The 25,606-nt window shown below is 43.2% G+C and overlaps 2 pseudogenes; both read right to left on the reverse strand.

Annotated features, from left to right (window-relative positions):
* Window positions 1–1,233: 1,233 nt before the first annotated feature.
* LOC142591196 (uncharacterized) lies at window positions 1,234–10,470 on the reverse strand (annotated as a pseudogene).
* LOC142590760 (uncharacterized) lies at window positions 2,919–8,929 on the reverse strand (annotated as a pseudogene).
* Window positions 10,471–25,606: the final 15,136 nt, after the last annotated feature.

Below are 25,606 nucleotides of genomic sequence, written 5' to 3' on the forward strand. Positions count from 1 at the left end.
TTGATATTATGCTAACAGATACGCGGCCAACAAGGCTTCTATGAGGGAGGTGTCCGTTCTCTTTGACAGCGCTGAATCCACGCAACTAGCTATTATAGATAGGGTTCCCAACTTCATGTGCAGCGTAGCACCAGAGGTGGTCTACTTTTCAAGCAACAAGGAAGCTGTTGCAAAATAATTTGAAAAGGGAAGGCTACTTTCCTGGTGCATGCATTCAAAACAAACCGAAAAGGTGATGGAAACGGTTACCATTGCACACATACCGAGCAGTAGCTACTTTCCTGACCACTTTCATCAGGCATCGAATGTATTCGCAATCATATAATGAAATAGAGAACGTCTTCAGGCCAACGTGACTCGTCGGAATGAGCAGTACACATACTAGTTGCGAATTTCATCACTGATGTAGGTTCATTGCTTCTGGCTCGCATAATTGGAAGTATTGTGCTTCATCAATGAATAAATTCGGTGGATTGGAAAGCAGAAAAGCATTTTCTATGGCTACTGCACCTTATATGTTGCTTTCTTCATTCACTGTTTTTTTTACATATTTTGTATGTGGATAACACTTGTAAATCTCTGCATGTGTTATTCAGCAGCTGTGAATACTTCATATAAACATACCTTTCCTCAGGTTGCTGGATTTCCCAACGTGCTTGGGTGTATTGATGGGACATACATTCCAATCAGATGCCCAAACAGCAAACTCAGATCAACTACACAAACAGACATGACCAAGTTTCAATCACCATGCAAGGCATATGCGACAGCAACGGGAAATTTGAAGACATTTTTACAGGCACCCCCAGCGAGATCCGCGATGCCAGAGTCCTTAGGCTGTCAACAGTGAATGAGGACCTACCAACAATCTGACAAACCAACTGGTACCACATTCTTGGAGATGCTGCCTACTCAATAAGGGAACACCTTCTTACACCATACAAAGATTTGGGCGACATGACAGATGCGCAGGTTGTATACAACCACCGTCACTCTTCGACGCGCGTCGTTATGGAAAATGCATTTGGGCGGCTCAGACAGAGGTTCCGCCAACTGCGGTATATTGAATTGCAAACTGTGGACAAGATAACGCAATTCATCATTGCTTGCTGCACACTGCACAATATTTGCCTAGACGTTGGGGATTTAAATGTCGATGACATTCTAACTGATGACGACCTGCAGGAAAGGCAACAAGACATCGCTCAGCATCACATTCTCCAAGAGGAAGAACTCAAGGAAGCAAGCCAGTCTGCCCCGACACAGAGAGAGTCAGCCCTGCGGCACCTTGGAGAACTGAAGCGGAACAACCTGGCACAGTGTTTATAAGTTTGCTCCTTGTTATGGTGTGAGAAGGATGTGTAAGCATTTCTCCTAATTGCGAAGAAGGCATTGCATTAGCGCGTTTTCCTTTTTATTAACAAAAGCAATTGTTACATTTCTGTTGTACAAAGCAAATTTATGGCAGATTTTCTTTTGCAATAAAAAAAAACAACGCAAATTGTGTAAATGTCCCACTGCTTTGGAGTTAAAATAAATATGATATTATGTTGGAAACATTATTTACAGTGTGCCTCACTGCCTCAAGAGTTATTAGGTTGTGCCCATTCTCCCTTCTTTTGCGATATCCCGCAGTGCCTCCATGTAATCTGCATGTGCTTGGAGGATTTCTTGATGTCGCCGTGCACGTGATTCTTCACGCTTTCTTTCTCTTTCTTCCTTTTGCGCTTCCTGCTGTTCATTTATTTTGTACGTCTCATCAAAAAACGTCTTCATATGCTTCATGCAGTCAGTACTTGGCCGTTGATTTCTTGGGCGCTCAGGTCTTCGTTTGGTTGTAGTACGATCACAATCAAGCCTCCCATTTCCCACTTGCTCTGGAGGTGCTGTGTTGATGGAGCCCTGGCTATTTTCACCCGAGTTTGATGATATTGACGAGTCAAGGTTTGGGTCCTATGGCATGTGCAGCAGAAGGTAACCTCTTGTACATCACTTTCTTAACTCCCCGAAGAACTTCTGGTTCTAGGCTGTCATCTATAGCTCGAATCGATGCAACTCTTCATAGAATTCCACATTACAGAGTGAATGGTTATATGTGCGATTGTTGCGATACTCATTGCGTTTGCTCTTCGCAATGGTCTTAAAACGACTATTGCACTGAATACCAGTTCGCACAACATTGAGTAAAGCAAAAATATCGCGGGCAACTTGCTCAAACACTGCCCTCTTGCATTGAAACTTCTTCATTGGCCCCACATATGGCACATACTTGGCATAATAATCAAGAAGCAGCTTTGTCTCTTCATCACTCCAGCCAGCTGTAAATAAAATAGAAAATGTTTCAAATAAAGTATAAGAAAAGTACCAATCATAACTGTAAAAGAACCATTGTATAAAACATAGTTTGTTGAACAAAGCGCCGAACACAGCTAAAATTTGTAATGTGAACTCAGAAGGTGTAGGGCACTGCTCCAACATTATGTCAGGTGCATCAGCAGACAACCTTGAACAGAGAAAAATTACCAGACAGCAACATTACATAATGCTTCTCTGATTTAAGATGAACAGTGCAGTCACTTTTTCCTTACATCCCTGAACAAAGATACAATGAAGGTGTTAAGTATTGAGGTGTTAACGGAACAAATACAAAATAACACTAAAGAACATCAGTTTAGCCTGAGGCGTTGTCTGCAAGAATGTATCTGCATTGGTTCTGCAGACTATAGTTGGTTTCTAGCTGAAGAAACGTAATCTAACGTTTCCTTTAAAAAAAACATTCCTCTGAATATGGTGTCAGCACATGAAGGAGACCACGGCGCTCAAAGTGTTTGCAACGTTTCAGCAGTTTTTTTAAAGGACGTGTTCTGAAGACTGACGTTATTTTGCATCTTAAAAGGAGGGAGTGAGAAATTCAACAATTATGGGGGCTTGACGGGTATCATGCCCGATTTCCAGGCATGTGCTGCAACATGTGGAACACAACTATCAGGCACTAACAGAGAGTACTGTAAACTTAAAGTAAGCCAAGTTTACTAGAAAATATGCCACGCGTAAATCACATGAAAATAATGGAAATACAATATAAAGTAGAAACTAATGAGAAAAAGGTGTGCTGTGTATACGTATATAGCAAGCATAAAAAATAATTTAATACAGCAACGATTCTGCAACTGGGTATTTCAGAATAAAAATTAGCAAATGAACACTTCTTTATAGTGTGGAGAAGACGAGACATACGGGCTGAGAGAGAAAATGAATTGGAAGCTGTAATAAATCCAGTCATGTGTGGACTCTGTTTACTTTGAATGAAGTTTCAAAGTTCAAAGTTCATTCAAAGTTTACTTTGAATGAAGTATTGTTCTTTTTGTTATTTAGGTATGACAGCATCACGGTTAATGCTAAGTGCTAGCAAAATATTTGCGATGGACGGTAACTGGGACAGCAATTTTCGGTATCCATAGTTGATTCTGCTATAGAGAATGTGCCAAGGGGAGTCCGACAAAAGTGGTATGTGTGTGTGGATATTGGTTAGTTTAGAAATGCTCTGTAGTAGTGCACCATTTCTGTCTGGGTCTTTTACGTCAGGCGAATTACAGATATAGGTAAGTATTTAAAACGAATCATCCTAAATTCTTGGAGCAAGGGATTATTGTTAACCATAAAGAACGCTGGCTATGATGCAAATTGCCTTCTTTTGCAAAAGCTGCATTAAGCTTAAGCTGCAGTGGTGCACCACGCAAGATGAGGCATCCAACGTGACTGGAAAAAGACAGTTGAAAACAAGCAGCCTGATTACCTGGGCTAGAGTAACCTTCATTAGCATGCAGGCTTTGGAAAGTTTGCATATCTTTATGGTTGACTTGTGAATTCTGTGACAGGAGGTTCGTAAGATGTCACTCACATACTTTGTCTCCCATGTGAAATACTTGTATTATAAAAAAATTTGGTCTGCAGTTTCTTTTAATACTGTATTTCGTGTTCTGAAGAAAATAGCTTTAATTTTCTGTGTGTTAATGACTAGTGAGTTGGCAGTGCTTCAATTATGAAGGTTCTTTAATGTGGCACTTATAGACAAGATAATTTTTGTTAATAGCTGCATTCAGAAAAATGTTACCTACATAACAAATGTCAATGCTAAATTTAATATAGAATTGTTGATAATAAAGCTGGAACTATAATGTACCTAAAATGGCAATTTGAGGCACTCCTGCATTGATTAATGCAAATTCAGAGTTGGTTTCATTGGTTACTATAAGTTGGATGTGATGATTAAATAATTTCAGATTAAGTTTAGGGCTGTACCATAGACACTATATCGCTCAGGTATTGAATGTAATCCAAGATGGTTAAGTCTATCGAAACCGTGCGATAAATGTATAAATATGCCTATTGACAGTATTTTACGTTCAAATCCCTGCAGTATTTCTTTTTGTTCAAGGAGTGCAGGACTGCATGTGTTGAAGACCTGAAGTGGCCAAAGCTTAACTGCACATTAAATAGAATAAGATATGTAGCGTTCCTAACTAGAACGGCAGCAGAAATGACATAATCTCAGTGAGACAGGTGTCGTCCGCCATTTTATTCCAACTTCGTTCTCACTTCTCTCCTAGCCCATTTCTTCGTCTTCTGTCATGCGTCCAGCGCAGACCGCTTCATTCTTCCGGACTTCTTTTAATTACACCTTCTGGGGTAATGCTTGAATATGTTTCCAATAGAGGCACACTCCGTTTGATCCATGGTTTGACCCGAGGCTCCGGTGTACCAGACATTCTTGAATATTCCATGGTGGCATGCAGTCTTAATCACTTGAAATGGTCCGCAAAATTTAGAATTTGAAGGCACAGCTCCTTTCCTTACAAGGGCATAGACTCCAGGTTGTATGTCCGGTATCTCGCTACTGTGTCTTTTATCAAAGTTTCGCTTCATGCGGCGCTTGTAGACCTCCTGTTCTTTGACAGTTTCCTTACTTCCGCGAGTTCGAGGTTCTCTAGGAGGACTACCTTACGATCTGCAGTAAGTATGGGCGCTGTACCCGAAGTTTCAAAATGAGGGCTGCAGCCTAAACCAGTGGTGTGCGATCTGTTGAGATGTTTCACAGCGGCCTCGAGACAGCACTTCCAGCCACCGGCAACGTCTGGATACATCTTCAGATACTGTTTGATGTCTCGTATGGGACGTTCCGCAAGGCCGTTTGCTGCCGGATGGTATGGAGAAGAATACTTGATCATTGTGCCGTGCTCCTGTGCCCACCTTGATAATTTGGCACTCCGGAAAGCCGGCCCGTTGTCGCAGTCGAGCGTCTTTGTGTGTTTAAAACATTCAGCCTTGAGGAGATCTATTACGCTGTTTGCGTCTTCATTGCCAGCTTTAGCCGCAATCGACCTTGTGCACTCATCTATGGAGAGCAAGAAAGCTTGCGTTCGCTTGACTCTTTCCCCCTTCTTCTTGAGCTCCGCGAAATCCAAATAAATTACTTCGAACGGGACGCTTGACTATGCAGAGTTTGTCATAACGTCTGTCGATCGCTTGAATTTAACTTTGCTCACCTGGCAGAGGTCGCATGTGCGGATGTAATGGCTGATGTCGTTTTTCAGGCCCGGCCTTGTGAATCTCATGTGGAATTTCTTATAAGTGCGCGAGAAGCGATCATGTCCGCCTGATCCAGGAGTGTCGTGGTGTAGATTAAAAATCCTTGCAATCGTAGCTGGTGGTACGTGATACCTTCCATTGATAAATTGGAGCTCTTCTGTACCTTCCCACAGCTTAATATGATTGATTGCCTCTGGATTCTTGCTTGACTCGTGTACAAGTAATATTGATAGCGCGTCAGCGTCAGTGAGGAGTGGGCCAGGATGGTGCGAAATTACGAAATCAAATTGTTGAAGATAGTTCACCCATCTAGCAATGTGGCCTCTTGGCTGGGCCATGCTCAGAAGTTGAGTCAGTGCTTGATGGTCAGGGAAAAGTATGAATTTGGCACTTTCCAGGTAAGTACGAAAGTATTGCACAGCTTTTCAGACGGCCAGAGGTTCCTTTTCTGTGTATGGTAATTGATTTCGGCGCGTTTCAGGGTATAGCTGTAGTACTCCACAAAGTAGTGTTTGGTTTGAACAGCTTGTTTGGAGGGTTTCTGGTATAGAACCGCACGGTAGCATAATGTGATGCGTCCGTATTCAGCACGAAACGCAGGGGAAAGTCCGGTATTCGGAAGGTGGTGTCCGACGGTATTAGTTTCACAAGCTCACAATAGACAGCTTCGCACTTCTCGTCCCATTGAAAAGGCACGTCTTTCTGAGTTAAACGTGTGAGGCACCTTGTTCTCAGTGCATAGTCATTGGTAAACGCTGGAAGTGCCCTGCTAGGCCAAGAAAAACGCGCAGGGAGTGCACGTCATAGGTGCTTTACCCGCTTGGAGATTCTCTCTACCGATTCTTGCTTAGTGATTTTAGTGTGTCCATCAAATACCCTGCCAAGAAACACTACGGTATCTTGAAAGAACGCACTTTTCTTGAAGTTGACTTTGAGTTGGGCAAGACTGAGAGCGTGAAGAACTTTTGAAAGATGACTACGGCGTCCTTCCTTTGTTTTTGAGTAGATGATGATGTCGTCGATGTACACATTGCAAAATATGCGCAGGTAAGGTTTCAGAATGTCCGTCATAATCTTCTAAAACCACGCAGGGGAGTTCTTCCAACCAAACGGTAGGCGGTTGTACTCAAACAAGTCAAATGGGGTTATGAACGCGGCGTACTTCTTCGTTTCTTCACTTAGTGGAATCTGTCAAAAGCCCTTGTAGAGGTCTATTCGTGAAAAACAATGGCAACCACCAGTTTCGTCAATGATCTCATCGATTCTCGGCATTGGATAAGGGATCAATTCAGTTTGACGATTGAGAGCCCGGTAGTCTGATCAGAGGCGGAATGTCCCGTCTTCTTTTGGTGCAATAGTTATAGGAGAAGCAGATAGGGATACAGGGATACAGAAGGCCGGATGATACCTGCGTCCAACATTTCTTTCAACTCCTTTTTCAGCCACACCTTTTTATCTCTGGACATATTATAGGGGGTTCTACGAACCACTGTTTTATCTGCGAGCTTGAAACGAACGACATGTGATTTCATTGCTGGCAATCATGTATTACAAAAGACTGTTTTTTTATATTTAACCATAGAACAAAATATATAATGGTTAGTCCCACAGTGTTCCCCCAAAAATAGAACTAAAGGGAAAGTGTACTGGGATGAGCGCATATGCATGCAGAACTTTCCAAATTGATAAATACACTAAAACTTCTTATATCTGCAGGCTGCAGAATTACCGTGGATGACTCCTTGTGAAACACTTCTTGCACATGATTTAGTGTCACGAAGTGATACTTTAATGGTCTGCACCTAAGCTTTTTAACACGTATGTAAGTCTTATCACCAGTGCAAATAATTTCTTCAATGATGGCAAATGACTTGTCAGAGAGCTGCACGGCTGAGCTGTTTGTCTTCTCCATTGAGCGTACAAGCTGTGAGTAAGGATTGACTCATTTAAAGTTATTCTTCTGTATTGGACAGAATGTGGTCGGATCTCTTGATCGCAAGGCAATGGACAGGCTGGTCGAATATACTGAGAACTACTCCCAAAAAATCGGGTACCATCACTGCTGCATACACTTTTCTGTGTTGCTTTAGCATCAAAAGAACTGCAGTACTGCACCACACTAGGCTTACCAGCCAGGTCCTGCAGTTCCATTACAGTATTTTCGATTTGCAAAACCCTGCACAGCTGATGGGGAATCCCATTTACAGCTTTTACAGATTGCTTGAGGCCGCCGTTCCCAGATTCATATGGAAATGCAGCGTGTGCCCAGAGCGGACCCCAGTAACGAATACTTTTCACAATATGTGTGATCTGGTGCATAATAAATGTCATAAATGCCTTGCCGAAAAGCATTTGAGAACGCACATGAAACTCCAGCAAGCGTTGCTCAGCTCGAATTAACTCATAAGTTTGTATTTTGCACTGCAGCATAATATGCAAAGCTTCAACTAAGTATGCCCAGTGCTGAAGGTAATTCTTGTCAAGACTGCCACCAAGCACTTGAATGCTGTAATATAATATCCAATTTTCCAGCTCCTTTGCTTTCCACCCCTTTCGCTCTTTCGTTGGTCTTGGCAATCTTTTCAGATCCCTCGGTGGCATGATAGCCATAAGCCTCTCATCGATTTTGTGTTGCTCACGACTTGGCGAGTATGCACCACCAGAAGACTCGAACCATAAAGATAAGAACTGTCCTCCAATCCCCAGCAAAATGCAATGCATGTAGTCGGGAACAAAGCCCCCATACTATGTAAAAATGCAGGCTTATCAATGGAGACACTGTTTTCACACCACGAACAGTCACCCCTTCCGTAACTGCTTTTTGCATGTCTTCAAGCATCTGGCTTTCCGTTCTCTCAGTGGAATTAACTGACTCTACTGGGTATTTTGTCGATCCACCAGTTCGTTCACCTTTCTGTAGGCACCAGTTACACCCAAAATACACATTAAATTGAGTCACACCTTGCATGGGTGCTCTGGCAACAGAATCACCTGCGCAACAAATGCAGCAAGCTTTAAATCTCTGAAGTTGCCCCTGTCGCTCCAAGACAAAGCCATTTTCACTTAGCTGGCTCATTTGCTCGACAAATGTGCTTTGAAAAAGCTCCATCTTTGGCTTCTCCTTCCAGAACCACAAGGCTGCAAGAACCCGTTTGGACATCGTCTGCTTAGCAGGAACCTCATTCACTATCAACTGAATGGGCCAAATGGCTGTACCAGTTGACTTGAAAACTGGTGTTCCGTCAGCATTGAATGTGAAGCTGATTCTAGGCCCACAGTGTCGTGTTGCAGCGGCAAATCTTCGGTACATTTCACCATCCCATATATCAGCAACTATCATGGTGAAGTGGCGTTGTCAGGTCAAGAAGTGTACAGTGTTTTAACAATATTGCAACTGTGACTCCGCATCGAGAGTTACAAAAAAGGCAAATCTGATAGACTGGAAGCACTGGTTTTGTGCCTGCACTGTGTGCATTGAAAAGAATTTGTTTCAGCATTTTCTATGTCTAGCATTTAGGGCAAAAACAAAAATGTCACGTTGTTGTGCCCGTTTTCTCAACAGTTTGGAAAGCTGGTACCGGGAATGTGGCAATATTGAACATTCAAAAATTCTGTTGATAAAGTCTAAGATGCTGGCCAGCCCTGTAAATGATAAATTATTTTTACAGTGTGCTTCAGCACCATGAGGAGAATATCACCTTTGGACAGAACCAGTTTTTCAGTGAAACATCATTAAGTAAATCCCCGAAATACGGTTTGCCACCATGACCGCGCCCCATGGAGCTGTCAGGCGTTTGCTGCTGAAAGTAGCAAAGAAATAACCACCCAAAATGCAGCAAGTGCATAGCTGTCAACATGTACTGTTGACTCTATAGAGCTTGACAGTCAAGCGCTGGACCCGAAAAGGAGCTAGAAGCTGTTGTATTAGTTTCCTTCACTGAACAATAAGCAGGTAATTTAAAGCAAGACATTTTATAACCTACTGCGTGGGCAACATGATTGCAACTGTTACTGAAAATTTCACATGCATGTAGCAACAAACTTAGCACAACTTTCATTCTAAATGACACCAGTTTTCATGTTTAGTTTCCAGCTTTACAAGATGGCTCACCCAGTCCCCATCACATGTATTATTCATAGACAACGGTAATACATTGTTGGGAAAGCCAGCTCCTTTAAAAATTTGGAGTGGCCTACCAATGCAAATACAGGTAAATGAAATTCTGATGTTTTAAGCAATGTTTCCCCTTTGCAAGAATTATCCCCCTACCAACTTAATCAGCGTATCTAGACATCCCCCTCAATGAACGTACACCAGAATGTTTTTGGAAAGAACCTATGCAAAAAAATTTAAGATTGGTTAAGAGGTGATCAAATGTGCACAAGCTTATGGAAAATTTTTGTGAACTAATATGAACCAAGCCGCCCAACAAATTACATTACTATACTTGAAAACTAAAAATAGCCTGGAATTGAAGTCTATAAGCAGCAACCCAAGACCATACTCCTGTGTTTAAGCAGTCCCTTCACCATAAAGCAAATGACGAGATGCAGTACCGCTCGGAAAATTCTCGCACCTTCTGTATAATTTCCATTGCATTGTTTAATGCTTCTTCCAAAAGGCGCTAATGGGATTTCAATTCAAGCGATATTTCAACATCCTTTTATGGCAAACATTGGTGTAATATCAGGAGAGGTCGTTATGTGACCAATACTGAACTATTTTCAATGCCCCAGCTGGTGAGGGGCCTACCAACAGTTATTGACGTCAAAAATGTTTGGGTAGTTTTTGTAAGCTCTGATGGACCTACCATGTCCTCTTCTGAAGCCAGCTCTCCAGGAACACATTGCTGTGAAGAGTCGTCATCAGGCATGAACAGCTGCAAAAAAAGACAGAAAAATAATGAAAGAGGAAAGGGGAACTAAACAGAGGTCGGCCCCACCTGTTATAGATGCACTCAGTGACATGCAAGATCAACATGTTTTATTTTAGTGCACAATCTACAATGCCAGCACACACAGTTAAAAGAAATGGTCAAGTGCTTTCATGTCTTGTCATTGTAAATTCTGCACCAAAAAACCAAGCATAGGGATTACGAATAGCCTGCACTAACACATTAGCAGAGAGTTTGGTGCAAAATACATGCATAGCATATACTGTATATGTATAAGGCAGCAGAGCATGGATATATATACAACTGCGAGACTTTTCTTTCGGGGCACCCGTATGGGTTTCCTTTGTAGCAACTGCTACGAACGGGTGGATGTCTGATTTTCCCTTTATTATATGTACCTGTTCATCATTTACCGATCCCCGCAGGGGCGTCTGCGTCAGCAGACGTTTGGTGTGTTGCGACACCACGTACCCGAGCACACGAGGGTTGGACCCTCCCGCGTGTAGCCGTGCGCGGCTTAGCCGTGTCCAGGGAAAGGGGGATCCTGGAGGTTGAGCCAATGCTGGGTGTTCGGACCTTTAAGGCTTCCCGGCGGAGGCAACACACCTCTTTCTTCCTTTCTCCACGGCGGCAAGGGTTAACCTTGTGTGGCTATCCTACCTTGGGTACACCATATTTGGTTATAGTGACGGCGTACGGCTGGTGTCGTGCAGGCTTGGGCACAAGCTCTGCCGCGTCCCCGCGTTGGGCTCCGGGGTGGGCGGTCGGCGCTGTTGCCGAACACACATACTTTCCTATGGCAGCTCAAATCTCTGTTGTCCATGATCGGCGTCTGAAAAGATGCCGCACCGAAGTACCATTTCAATTCTCCTTTCGAAGCAACGCCTCATCTTTCCCCAAATACTATGTAGTCCACAGTGAAAGCAACACGCCTGTTAGAAAGCTCTCTCCATTCCTGGTAGCCAAATGCCTGAAAGATAAAATCGGACAGACATACAAAACCTCCAAAATGTCTAGCGGGGACCTCCTCCTAGAACTGAATAACAAAGATCAAGCGGATAAGCTGTCTGAACTTACCAGCATTGGCGACGCCACAGTGACAATTTCACCACATACAACACTGAACACAAGCCGGGGTGTGATATCAGAGGAAAACTTTATTGGCCTGAGCGATGAGGAACTCCTTGAGGGTTTCCAGGAGCAAAACGTGACAAAAGTACAAAGAATAGTCATCCGCAGGAATGACCAAGAGATCCCAACAAAACATGTCATACTTACAATTGGAACAAGCGTAATGCCTACCTCTCTGGCTGCAGGGTACGTAAAAGTAAATGTCAGACCATATATCCCAAACCCAAGACGGTGTTTCAAGTGCCAAAGGTTCGGACATGCTTCACATGCATGCCGAGGCCAAACAACCTGTGCTAAATGCAGCTCAAATGATCATCAATATGAAGACTGCACTTCTTCCCCACATTGTATTAACTGCAAAGGAGACCATCCAGCCTACTCGCGGTCTTGCCCAAGCTGGAAGAAGGAAAAGGAAATCATTGCACTAACTGTGAAAGAAAAATTTCTTTCTTTGAAGCGAGGAAGCGGCTATCATATCTTCCGCGAAGAAGTTATGCCGATGTGACGCAGGCGGGGGCAGCGTCACAGAGGCCTCCGGAGTCCTCCGAGCCCACGCGCAGTGTTGCCGCAGTGACTCCCCCCGCCCCCGTGGTGGAAGCAGTCAGTACTGCTCCGTCCTCTTCAACGGCCCTGCAGACACCAGTCCCGCAGGGCCCTAACATCAAGCGTACTCCAAGGCCCGAGACACGTGTCTCGGCGCCAAATTCTCGGTCCTCCAGCGCCTCCGAGAGAGCGATGGAGGTCGATACAAAAACCCCGGTGTCATTGACACCGAAGGACAAGCGCTCTCTTGAGCGCGGTAAGAGGGACAAGATCCCAATAACCACCCAAAATAAGAAGGCGATAACCTGAAGGTTATCGCTCCTTTGTATCACCCTTCCTGAGATCTACGTCACCTAATATCTTTCCTATCTCCTATTCAACTGTTAAAGACATTTTTTACCCTTCAATTCCATAATGGCCTTTGTTATTCACTGGAATTGTAGCGGTCTTTTACATAACTTAGGTGACATTAAAGACCTGTTATTTAACTTCTCTCCTGTGGCCTTATGCTTACAGGAAACAAACCTAGATGAAAAACACAAACATATTTTAAAAGGTTACACTGTTGTACGGCGCGACCGTACTCACTTGAACCGGCTTTCGGGTGGTGTAGCCATTGTTGTGCAGGGTGGTATTGCAGTTAGAGAAGTTCCAATTATCAGTCATATAGGAGCCGTTGCTGTCACCGTTATACCTCACAAAACCATCACCATTTGCTTGCTGTATATCCCACCCCACACCCATTTTACCACTAAACACTTAGAAAATATAACAGGTTAATTACCGGAGCCATTTGTTTTAGTGGGGGATTTTAATGCTCACGGTACTCTTTAGGGCAGTATCAAAACTGACCAAAGAGGGAAAATGGTTGAAGGTTTTATTCTGTCAAATGATATCTGCCTGTTAAATTCAGGTGCACCGACATACTTTTCACCGACTTCCCGCACTTTTAGTTGTTTAGATTTAGCTTTTTGCTCACCATCTCTTTTTCATGATTTTAAATGGGAAACCGTCGACAAGTCTTATGGCAGTGATCACTTGCCCGCAATCATCAATTTTTTATCATCACCACGAACCTTAATCACTAGGCCACGCCAGTGGAAATTATACAGCTCGCTGACTGGCCGCTTTTTATGAAAAACGCGAAACTGGAAGTTGTCTCTTCACAAGAACTAAGCATTGACGAACTTAAAAAAAGATCACTGAGGTCATAATCTCTGCAGCAGAAAAGGCAATACCTCAGTCATCCGGTATTGTACACAAAAGGGTAAATCCCTGGTGGACGAACGAGTGTACCGAAGCCAAAAAGAAACAAAATAAGGCCTGGGGAATCCTACGGAGGTACCCCACTTATAGCAACCTTTTAAATTTCAAACAGGCAAAAGCCAAAGCACGATTTATTCGAAGACAGGCAGAAAAATCGTCATGGCAAAAATATGTTTCTTCCATTAATAATACGCTCACGTCAAAACGAATGTGGGCCCGGGTAATGAAATTGAAAGGAGAGTACACATCATACACAATACCACTACTCACATGTCCAGGCACACAAACAACACTACGGGACCAGGCCAACTTATTAGGCGAACATTTTTACAAGGTCTCCAGCTTAGCAAACTACTCAACTGATTTCTTAAAATATAAAAAGTCGGCGGAGAAACAGAGACTGCCCACTACTGGAATTTCAAATGAACCTTATAATAACGTCCTCACAATGCAAGAACTGAACCAGGGTTCTCTCTGCCGGTAAAAAAAACAGCAACAGGTCTTGACCGTGTCCACTACACAATGTTGGCACACTTATCTCAAGCATTAGCAGAAACACTTCTTAAATTTTTCAACAAGATCTGGGAATCTGGAGTAATGCCTACAGACTGGAAGAATGCAGTAATAGTGCCTTTTTTGAAATCAGGTAAACCCGCAACGTCTCCAAACAGCTACAGGCCCATTGCCTTCACAAGCTGTCTAGCGAAATCGTACGAGAGTATCATAAACATAAGGCTCACATTCATCCTTGAATCACGGAACCTAATAGACGTGCACCAGTGCGGACACAGAAACGGCTGCTCGACAATTGACCACCTCGTACGACTAGAACATGAAATACGTAACGCGTTTCTACACAAACAACACTGTCTCACAGTATTTTTCGATCTAGAGAAAGCGTATGATACCACGTGGCGGTATGGAATATTAAGAAACCTGGCTGACTACGGAGTACGTGGCAGAATGCTAAACTGTCTGTCTGATTTTATGGCAAATAGAACATTTGAGGTGCGTCTCGGCACAATACTTTCACGCACATTTACACAGGAAAATGGCGTTCCACAGGGTTGTATTCTGAGCACGACACCATTCATAATCAAAATGAACTCTGTTGATAAGATCATACCATCTTCTGTTATGCACTCAATATATGTCGACGATTCGCAAGTGGCTTGCCGCGCCTAAAGTCTACCCACTTGCGAAAGACAACTACAAATAACCACAAATAACCTTGTACAATGGGCTGACAAAAATGGGTTCCGTTTTTCAACAGAAAAAACTGTTACAGTTCTCTTCTCCCAGAAACGAGGGTTACACGTCAATCCAGTTGCCACATTGCATGGTACAACCTTGCCGGTCAAAGAAGACTACAAATTTTTAGGCGTAACATTTGACACAAAGCTGAACTTCCTGGCCCACATTAACACAACTAAAATTAAAGCAAATAAAGCATTAAATATCCTCAAAGTGCTATCGCACAAGCACTGGGGATCCGACCGAACTTGTTTACTACGTATATACCGGTCCCTCGTACGTAGCATCCTCGACTACGGTAGTGTAGTTTATGGTGCAGCTAGGCAGTCATACATCCAGCGACTCGATCCAGTTCATAATCTCGGCCTACGACTGGCAAGCGGTGCCTACAGAACATCGCCTGTCCAAAGTTTATATGTTGATTGCAATGAGCCGTCCTTACAGCAACGCAGAGCACTACTTACACTTTCCTATGTACTACGAATTCGATCATCACCACAACATATATGCTACAGCATCGTAACACAGTGCAAATCACGGATACACTACATAAGCAAACCGAACATGATTCGGCCACTAATCTTACGATACGAAGAATACTGTCAAGCTTATGATGGTCCTCATGAGGTCCTGCAGGTTGCTGAAAGGCCACCAAGATTGCCACCATTGTACAACTTTTCACAGCTATATGACTGGACACTAACACATCTAAAGAAAAAGACATTCCACAAGAACACATAATACAAGAGTTCCGAGCTATTCAAGAAAAATACAAAAATTACATGGAATTTTACACTGACGGCTCCAAAACACAAGAATACGTAGGTGTCGGAATAATAACGAAAAATTGGCAAAATAGCATTCGGATAAATAATTTTTCTTCAGTGGTTAGCGCTGAAGGTTTTGCGATATGGACGGCAGTAAAAAAAATTACCAGCGACAACCAGATGAATGCTATCCTATATGCTGATTCGTTAAGCGCGCTCAGAGCTCTAAACCTTAACTCCGAGTCTGAACGCCTACTTGGTGATATCCTAAACATGTTGGCCTATAACGAATACGGAAGAACCTTACGATTTTGCTGGGTCCCAAGCCATGTTGGGGTACCAGGCAACGAAGCAGCAGGTAGATGCGCGTTCATGGCAGCACACAAAGGTATAACGCAAATAACACTTCCATACAAAGACAGTATCCGAGCGATTCATAAGGCCCTGACATCAAAGTGGCAACTAGAATGGGACTCTTGCACAAATAACAAGTTACACACAATAAAACCCCTGCTTAGCGAATGGAAGTCGTGCAGTCACCAGCAACGCTTCTATGAAGTGATCCTATGTAGACTCCGAATCGGGCATACACACCTGACACACAATTTTCTGCTACAAAACGAAAACCCACCAACTTGCGAGAAGTGCCATGAACCCCTCACAGTAATGCACATTATTATGACATGTCCAAATATTGAAACACAGAGAAAAAAGCTTTTACAGAATCTCTATAACTTGCATATACCTTTAACGCCGCCTCAATACTCGGAGATAAACCGCTAGTGCCCTTCACTGACTTGTTCAACTTTCTAGAAAAAAACGGTTTTTTACACAGACTCTAAGGTAACACAGCTTCCGCTGCTTCAACATTTGAATTCCTAATATCTTGTGGCTGGCGCAGCATGACCTTAGTCGCTTTTGCGCCATTAAACCCGAATTGACTAGCTGTCGTTTACCGATGTGTCATGAGAAGTTATTGGGCTGGCATGCTGGAACCTATCGCCGATTGCTTGCAGTTCTGAAGCAGCGTTATGAACCACGGCAGCTGTCGTGCAGCTGGCCGCTGCACTGCAAATGTTGTTAACAGCCTCCTGCGATGAAATAGCTGATTATACCACACACTTAAGATCTGAAACATACTACCTCACCTGTTCATCATCACTACCCGATGCATCAGTTCCAAAGGCGCTGTTTCTTTCTGTCAAGAATCGGGTTTGAACTGCTGCTCGGCTTGGTCCGGCTACTGTGTTATAAACAGCTGGATCATCATCAGATAAGTATGCATCTGCTGACAGATCCTGAACCTAGAAACACATTTTAGGAATATGAGCGTGCCTTAAGAGAAAGCTCCGCCTCGGTAGCTGTCATCTAAACAATTATGAATGTGAAATATTTTTCTTTGAGAACCATAGCACGGGCTCATAATAGAAAAGGTATGTTGCATTTAAATGTGAAAATCAAAATCTAGCGACTTTAGCAGCATATTTTGAATTCTGGCGTAATTTTATTTTTTATTTCATGAAAACAAAAAATTCGACACGCGAACTCTGACTCAGCCATGAAAATCAATACCATAATTCCGTAAACTGCACATGATGCACCTAAAGCAGACAAAATTGATGTATTCATTATGTACAGCTATAAAATAAAACACTAGTCTGTAGGTAGGACTTTTGCAAGGTTCTTGCAAATGTTGTAGCAACTTCACATAACCTCTGAAATTATACTGTCCGCTTTAGACGTTCTTATAGATGTAATTTACTAAACTACGACAGCTGCTTTCGGTATACAGAGTGATGGGCTTGTGACTTTATTTTTTTTCCTGAAACATATCGAGGCCCTAAATCAAAATTCTGCTTGTTCCTGTTGTTAGAACTTAGCTTTCTCAAGTGCAACAAAGTTCGCTCAAATCGGCACAGTGGTAATATAAAACCAGTTCCGAGTTTCATACGGAAATCCGAGTTGGGCCTTGAGATAAAACTTCCTCTTAATCGAAGAAAATGCAGTAAACGGTGTATGACTAACAGTTGCGCCCTTTACCACCGCTTTATTTGTACTCAAGCGTAACAGCAGTGGCACTCTTTTCGGTACGCACTTTTTATAAGAAATAGCTCGGCATGACTGCGCGTTGTAGGAGCGAGTTCTGCTGCAATTATCATTATTTTTTCTTTTTGCTGCCCCTCGCGCGTGCGGACAAACAGAGCAAGTAACGATGCTGGGTGCTTTACTGAACTGCACGAACTAAAAAATGCAGTCTCGTATAAATTTTGAACACAAAAATAAAACAGTGGCACAAGCGCACATCGAAGGTATCAGAATAACAACAAAGATAAACTTACACTGCGTTGGTGAGCCCTCGAAGCACTTCTCGTTAGCATGAAGTTATGAACCCATGAACCCAGCATGAACCCATGGTTAATGTACTCTTTATATGGGCCTCTCTTCTTTATTTTTGGAGCATTATACATTATTTACGAAGTTTTAAGGATACCCAACGACTAAGGTCTTGCTATTAATTCCGCATATACATGTATATTCCACGTGGGAATCACTCGGCGGGAACGGCGAAACATATTCGTTGCTTCGTATTTGAATATTTTATTTAACAGTAATATACTTCCCGTTTCCCAATATATATTCAAGCAAAATGAAGTCAATAAATTAAATTTAGTAAAGTAGAAGTCACGTACATCTACGCAGCGCGACGTTCTTATGTGTCGGCATGCGGCCTGAAGTACGAGCACGCGGCTAGTATGGCTCTTCACATCACGTGCGCTACAGTGAGTTGCTGCCCCCGTTCTAGTACACTGTACCTACACGTGCGATCGTGTTCCGCTAGTTTTCTGGCACATGTCTTTCAGTACGGAAAAGTTAACGCAGATAACTTTTTCAAATGACAACCCCCGCGAAAGTGCGTTATGAGGATGACCGGAAGCTGGCTGTTGTGAGCATTGAGGACATTGAAAACTTGTCCTCAACATACAAAGGACTTCGAGTCGAAATCCTTCTATTCTGTGAAGTCGACGGATCCTGATGGGACGTCATATTATTACCGGGCTCGAATTCTCGCCTTTGGAGGTGAGCTCATTATTTTAAAGCCTAGTGTACATTTCATTTGCTTTCTCAAGTTAAATGTTCAGTGTATCTTGTGTTCCGCGATGCGCATATGCCGACTGCTGCTGCTACCCTGTGCGTGCGCTCGATCGCCCGGTATTCAACGATCACAAATAATTTTGTCCTGAAATTAGGGTAATAGATGTTTCGCAACCTCTGTAACATTCAAGTACACTTATGAAAAGTAATTATGGAGAAATCTTTTATAACATGCGTGCAATTACTGTGGGTATCGGCTAAATAAATAACAATGAAAATGTGTCATGTTTTCTGTGAAACTACGCACAGTTGTACTTTTCTCCTGCTGTTTTCGCGCAGGCTTGCGTGCAGATTGAGCATGGCGGCTTTAGCACTGATGTAGCTAGACTACTGAAAGTTTTGATTTCCCTCTTATACGAATAGAAAGCGTATTATTTAAGCATGCAAAATAGAAGCATCAGTGTGTGAACTACTAAATGTGTTGCAACGTTTTAATTTTCCTATGCTCTAGTAGCAGAGGTATCTATTTACTCAGTGCTGTATCAATGCTTATGGACTGTGTCTCTTAAAGTAGACTTATAAGACATTTTCTGGTTTTATGTGCAGCGCCCTGCAAGAAAGCAACCTCGGGGACCAAAGCATGAACTTCTTCAAATACTCAAAAAGAAAACAGGTGACCTCAGGCAACGAGGTGGAGGCCTCTTCGCAAAAACTAAAAAGGAAGAAAGTGGACCATATATGGTGACCCCCGTGTTTTAATCTCCTTGAGAAGGTGCAACGGCTAGAGGACATAATAGAAAAAAAAAGAGAGAAAGATGGAAGAAGTTCGAGCCAAGAACAGAACCCTCGAGCAGGAGGAAAAGGACCTTAGGCAGCTAAATATGTGGCTCCAAGAGAAAATGCTGATGATGCTCGACAACAAAGGTATGGAATTCATCTTTCCATACTTTGTGGCTGCGACATAGTGCTATTTAATACGTGCGCACTACGTTCAGCTAACTGTTTAAAATATGGTTTTCTTAAAATTTATATATATTAACATTTTCTTAGTGCTATTTAACATATAAAATTTAGAACAATGGGTGATGCCATGCTGTTGAAGTAACTGCATTCTGCTGTTTGTAATGAGCCATATCTCATGTTGATAATGCAGTCTACTGTGAAGCTCCACGCCATAAGAGGTCACTCGATTGGGGAACCACAAGCTAATGAAAGCTTCGAGAGAATCGAACAGTCGACGCCTCCACTACCACCACCAGCCAATTGTGCAAGAAAGGATAACAACATGGTAAGATGCCGATCTAAAGGGCAACCTCTGCAGTTTTTTTTGTATTATTGCTATATGCTTGTCATCAGTTAATTTTTTTTTTGCAACACATTTCTGTGGTGCATGTGGACATTGGCCGTGGTGTGGCGATTAATGCACAAGCATGGAGCCACATCCAAGGCCGCCAGAAGGACTCTCTTTTTGTAAAAGATCTCCTGCTGCGCATTTGGCCTAAGGACCAGTTGAAAAACCGCTCTTTACAAGGTGCATAACTGCACATTAAACCTTATTATAGCATTTTTTAAATAAAAGTTGCAACACTATGGGGGGTGAATAGTCCATTTCTGTCGTGCAGCTAAGCGGTGTCCTCGGTATCCAAATCGGCCTGCAAAGGCGCCGCTTACACCTTCGAAGGTGGAAGTGATGCGCGGTAAGTGGATAGTCTTACAGTCCTTATACTCATTAAAAAAATTTTCTTGCTTCCAGCTAGTGAGACCTTGTGAATTTTTCTGTTTTAGACTGTTACAGACAAAGACTGCAGCGCCAGGCTGTCCCTAAACACATTTTGCCTGCTGCACTCAAGCAGCTGAACCATTTTGTGGTTGAGAAGCTGGCAGACTTTGAGAGTCTGGCAAAACGGTGAAGTGCTGTTGTGCATGTTTGGTGACTAATTACGGAGAGCTTCTAAATTTGTCTAGTTTGGGAACAACATGCAGCCCTACTCTTCAGATAGACCCCTCTTTTAAGTGAATATAGTTTAGCAGCACGCAATTGCCAAAAATGATGCGCAGCATCAGCTCCCTTACTTTCCGTTTTTAATTAGTTATCCGTTTTTAATTCCGTTTTTAATTAGTTAAGACAAGTACATAATGCGTGAAATGACTGCTTTTCATATCTGTCGCACCACATCTCCACCTAGGCTCACAATATTTATGTTACCTCCATGCCGACTGTAGTCTGAATTAACTGTAATGGTTCCAAAAAGTGTACGTCACCCAAGTGAGCAAGCCAAGCATTTTCAGTCTAAACCATTAATAGTGGCACATGAACGTGAGCGTGCAGTGGTGTGGCTGCTAGTACTGTCTTTTCTTGTTCCAAAGGCTGTTCCAAAACACCAAAAGTCACTTCCAGTACTGCATTACAGCAACAGGAAATTTCTTCGAGTACTTTTTGTGGCGCAGTTATGAGAATAGTTTGCATATTATGTGTGACAGCCCATGAGAGTAGCATTTTTGCAACAAGCGTGCAGCCCTTTTGCTATAATTGAAATGCGCTTCTCGGCAGAGCAAGACGAGTGAGCATGACGCATCCCACACAACTGAACTTTTATTAACTGCAATCCTCTCGAAGATAACCCACATTGTTCTGCACGCATGCGCTCTTGGAACTACCCCCAAAGCGCCGTTTTCCATTGCCACACTATCATCTCTTACAGCTACAACACATATATCTTCATAATGTACTGCCAGGGCAGCACCACCATTTTGCTGCAGGATGTGCACAAACTTGAAGCTTTCCTGCCCTTATGCATATTTCAACATTTTTCAGGGAAAAGCACAACCATGACCCTCAAGCAAGCCATGACTGAGTGCAGCAGGCTTCTGCGGTGGGAATTTATTTTAAAATGTTTTCATTCAAATAAGGAAGCCGCGCTTTGCGTGAGAGTGAATTATTAGTGAATTAATTCATTTATTGTCTGCATCTGGGTGTTGCAAGTGTTCACAATAGTCATTGTAATAGTGATCCATGTTCTGTTTTAGTAGTAATTTTTTATTTAACACATCTATCATTAAGCAGGCACATCAGTTTTGCCTAGTCATACTGATTCATAATCTCTTGTTTCAGTGCTAATTTATTTATCTACGACTATATACTTCAGACTTCACTGTTGAGCTTTAGGCTGGAGCAGCTGTTTACAACTTCATTGCTGAACGCGTTGCCTACTTAATCTAGTCATTTTTTTTATGTTCGGCACAGTATCGCTTATTTTTATGTTTTTAACGGCCCTGCTACAACAGCAAAATTTGCATGCTGACCAGTTTCTTCTTTACTATCTTTTCTGTGCTTATGTAGAAGAGTCACGTTTTAAAAGAAATTGTTGGTATGAAAGTCTTTCATACCAGGTATTTGTACTTCGCAAATAAATGAAGTCTTTAGAACAGTCCTGTTGTCATTTTCATGCGTCCCTAATATAGTTCGTTTAGTTAGTAGTATAATTCATTATTTGTTCCACCATTTGTTCACTCTACTGTGCATGAAATTTTGTTTTTGTTCTGTAGTTCTCATGGTTGCCTTCCGTAGCAATCGAAAATGTCAAAAGTTTAATTTAGGACAGTATAATTTATCATTTTATGTACACCACATGCAACAAAAAGAGGTTGCTGCTTTTTGTCATTCTCACTGCTGAAGCTGCAAGCTGTTGTGAACAATGCCAACAATGCTGCTTTTCCGCCACCTCCCTGTGTAATTAGCCTGTGCCAAGGCTGTGCTCCGCCAGCTCAGAGGTTAGATGTTACAAGCCATTTCCTTCGAGGACTCGAAGAAGGATGCCGCCAGGGTGTTACGTGCAATTTCTGGTATCCTGCCGTCGGGACCACTTCTATTCCTTTGGAAATAGTCTTAATGAACAATGCCATACTTTTCACTTACTTGGTGCCCCATCGCAATGTATTTAAGTGTAATTATTATAAGCAACAAGTACCTTTGTATGGTTTTTGTTCCGTGCATGTGCCCCTAGGTCCGCATTACATGCTTGCCACCAGTTAGTTTCAATCGGATGACCATGTGTGTTTAACTGGTTAAAATGTAGGACACCAGCTTATGTCAACTGGTTGACCTGTTGCGTACCATTTAGCTTCGATTGGATGACCAGTTGGCTACAGTTGAATAAACATGTGTGTTCAAATGGTAGACCAGTTGGGCACCAGTTAGCTTTAATTGGATGCCCACATGTGTTTACTGGTTAACCTGCTCAATACCAGTCTACTTCAGCTGGTTGACTAGTTGGGCACCAGTTAGCTTCAATTGGGCGACCATATATGTTCAACAGGTTGACCAGTTAGGCACCATTCAGGCTCAATTGGATGGCGTCTGTGTTCAACTGGTTAACCATTTGGGTACCAGTTAGCTTCAATTGGACGACCATATATGTTCAACTGGTTGACCAGTTAGGCACCATTTAGGCTCAATTGGATGGCATCTGTGTTCAACTGGTTAACCAATTGGGCACCATGTTGCTTCAACTGGACGATAAGTGGGGTACTAGTTAGTTTCAATTGGATGACCAGTTGGCTTCAATAGGTTTATCAACTGCTTTACCAATTGCATGTAATTGGTGCCCTCCAACTGGTGGCGAAATTCCAATTGGTTGTAAACCAATTGGACCCAATTGATATTTCTCCAATAGGACCCATTAATTTTTTTTGACTAGGGATCTCTCTCGCATAACTTTTGGCAATTACCTTGTCCACCAAAAAGTTGGGCCGTGAGCAGTATAAAGGAATAATTATTGCGGTCGTGTTAGATGCGTACATTTTCGACACTTGGCCCGAACAGTTCGTCTGGAGTTCGCTTTGTGTAGTTACCCGGGCGCACTGCAATCTTCTCAAATGAGTATGGCGACTCACTCGCATCCTCGCCACTAAATGGTCCTGTTCTAAATGTTCTTCCTAATATTTATTTAGTTGCAGGAGCTAGATTTAAACACCTTAATTTTCCCTTCGAAAATGCAACAAATCGTCTCTAATTTTCTTTGATGATTTCCGACGCCTACAATTTCCGTGGAACACGAGCAAATGTGTTTAAATACAATCCAAGGCGACACTATCAAGCTTTCCGTTGCAGAGGTGTGCATCTATATCTTTGGCTTTATAGGTCTATTTTCCCTATGACTAACTTCTGTTCCTTGTGTAACGAACCAAAAACAACTGGTCGTTTCTTTTTTTTCTGCTTCCTCTTCTCTTCCCTCTGCAGAATGTTTCTCGTACTACAGGCGCGTAATCTAGGCCTAACTCCAGCAACATCAAATCTACTGTCCTTTGGCGCCTGTCATTTACGTACAAGTCCCAAGTCTAGTATACAGCTGCTCTGCGAGAGCTTACTGAAGTGTCCGAAAGTTACGCTTCTAGGAGTTCCGGCCATTGCGCTCTTGCTTAGGTTTCCTTTTTTTATTTTGAGTTAATAAGTGCTATCGAAATTTTGTTATCCTTCAGTTGCACAAGGTCTCCATTTTGATTGCTTTCTTTTTTTTCTTTGGTGCGTGCACATTTCGATACCTCCAGTGTAACCAATCCCCCTCGTGAGTATGATCCATTTATCAGCCAGACATATCGAAGAGCAGCCCTGCTGTTCAAGAAGCTCGGGCACTCAAGCGTAGCAGCTTTTTGGGGAACTCGGTTCAGCTGAGGCAAGGAATGCTCGTTTTAACAGCTGGAGAACCAAGTAAAAGCAGGTTTGCCGAGTGGCAGTATAGGCGCCCCAGCCGGGCAGCAGCTTTGGTTCCAAGAAAGAGCAGGGGGCATTGACCTCTACGGCGGGGACAACGAAGTCACGGACGGTCACTACAAGTTCATAGATGAGCACGCAGGACGGGCTAGGCGTAGTTGGCGGTTGTATATGTGTCGCCAGCCGGGTGAAGGGACCCGAGCATTCTCCACGACCTGGGCCACATCGGGCGCTGCTGAGGGTCCCGTACCTGGTCCTTATTGACGTCTCCTGCAGGGCTTGCGTAGCAGCCATCCAGTTGCCGCGAACGTTCATCACTGCAAGTGAGTTGTGTCGACCGGATGATTCTGCGCTTCGTCCACCGCCGCACCGTCGGCAACTGCCACGCCTCATTCGCCGCCGGAAATAGTCCCAGTCAATCCCGTGTCCCCAGTCCTTATGACCGTCTGACGGTGCGTGCCACTAAACGGACGTACTTAGGACAGTGCAGCTCTTTGAATGTGCTTGCGTCCCGTTCATTTTATTAATGCGTTAGCATTATCAGGGTACTTCCAGCGCTTTCTGGGGCTGTATGTTTCTATGTAACAGTTTTCCCGCCTAACTGGGTCACTGGGTAGCCCTTGGTCGAATGCGTAGTGCATCGGGCTGCTGTGCAGAGAGAACAAGTTTTGAAACCAACCGTCGGACCAACTTGACAATGCGTACATATGTGCCGCTCTTCAACGAACCTGTTTCACGCCGACATGGGTCACTGTGTATGCCGGACTAAGTAGGTGCCGATGTTCAGAAGCCTTTTTAAGGCCGACTTGGAGCGCTTGGTATTTGACACTTGATCTGTGCTAGTCTTCAACCAGCCTCTATGATGCCAACTTGGGTCACTGCGCGTGTGCCAGTAGGTGTTTGCCGCTCTTTAATGAGCGTCTTTAGCGCAAGCATGGTTAACTAAGTGTGTACCACTGTGGGAATGTGCCGCTCTACCACATCGAAAGAGGTCGCTTCAACTTATCCGATGCTGAGTACAGAGAAGCAGGCAATTCATATATATGCACAAGATGTGACCCTCTGGAGCAACCTCCCGAGCGTGACAGAGCCAAAAAGAAAAATGCCTTGAAAATGCCAGCGACCTAATTGACGCTGAAATTAGAAGGATCGGTTTGGAGATGTCGGCGAAGAAACAACATGTATGCGAATCGCCAGTAAGATGATTCGCAGTCGCCCAGATTTTGCGAACATGCAGCTAACACAAAGATATCAGCCTCTTAATTAAATGCAGCCAACTGAAAGTGTTAAGCGTTATGCTCTCACAAGGCAGGCGAAGGGGGTGGTCTCTGGGTCCACCGAGCGAGGACATCAGCTCT

The sequence above is a fragment of the Dermacentor variabilis genome, chromosome 8 (genome assembly GCF_050947875.1).
Source record: "Dermacentor variabilis isolate Ectoservices chromosome 8, ASM5094787v1, whole genome shotgun sequence".
Classification (NCBI taxonomy): Eukaryota; Metazoa; Arthropoda; class Arachnida; order Ixodida; family Ixodidae; genus Dermacentor; species Dermacentor variabilis.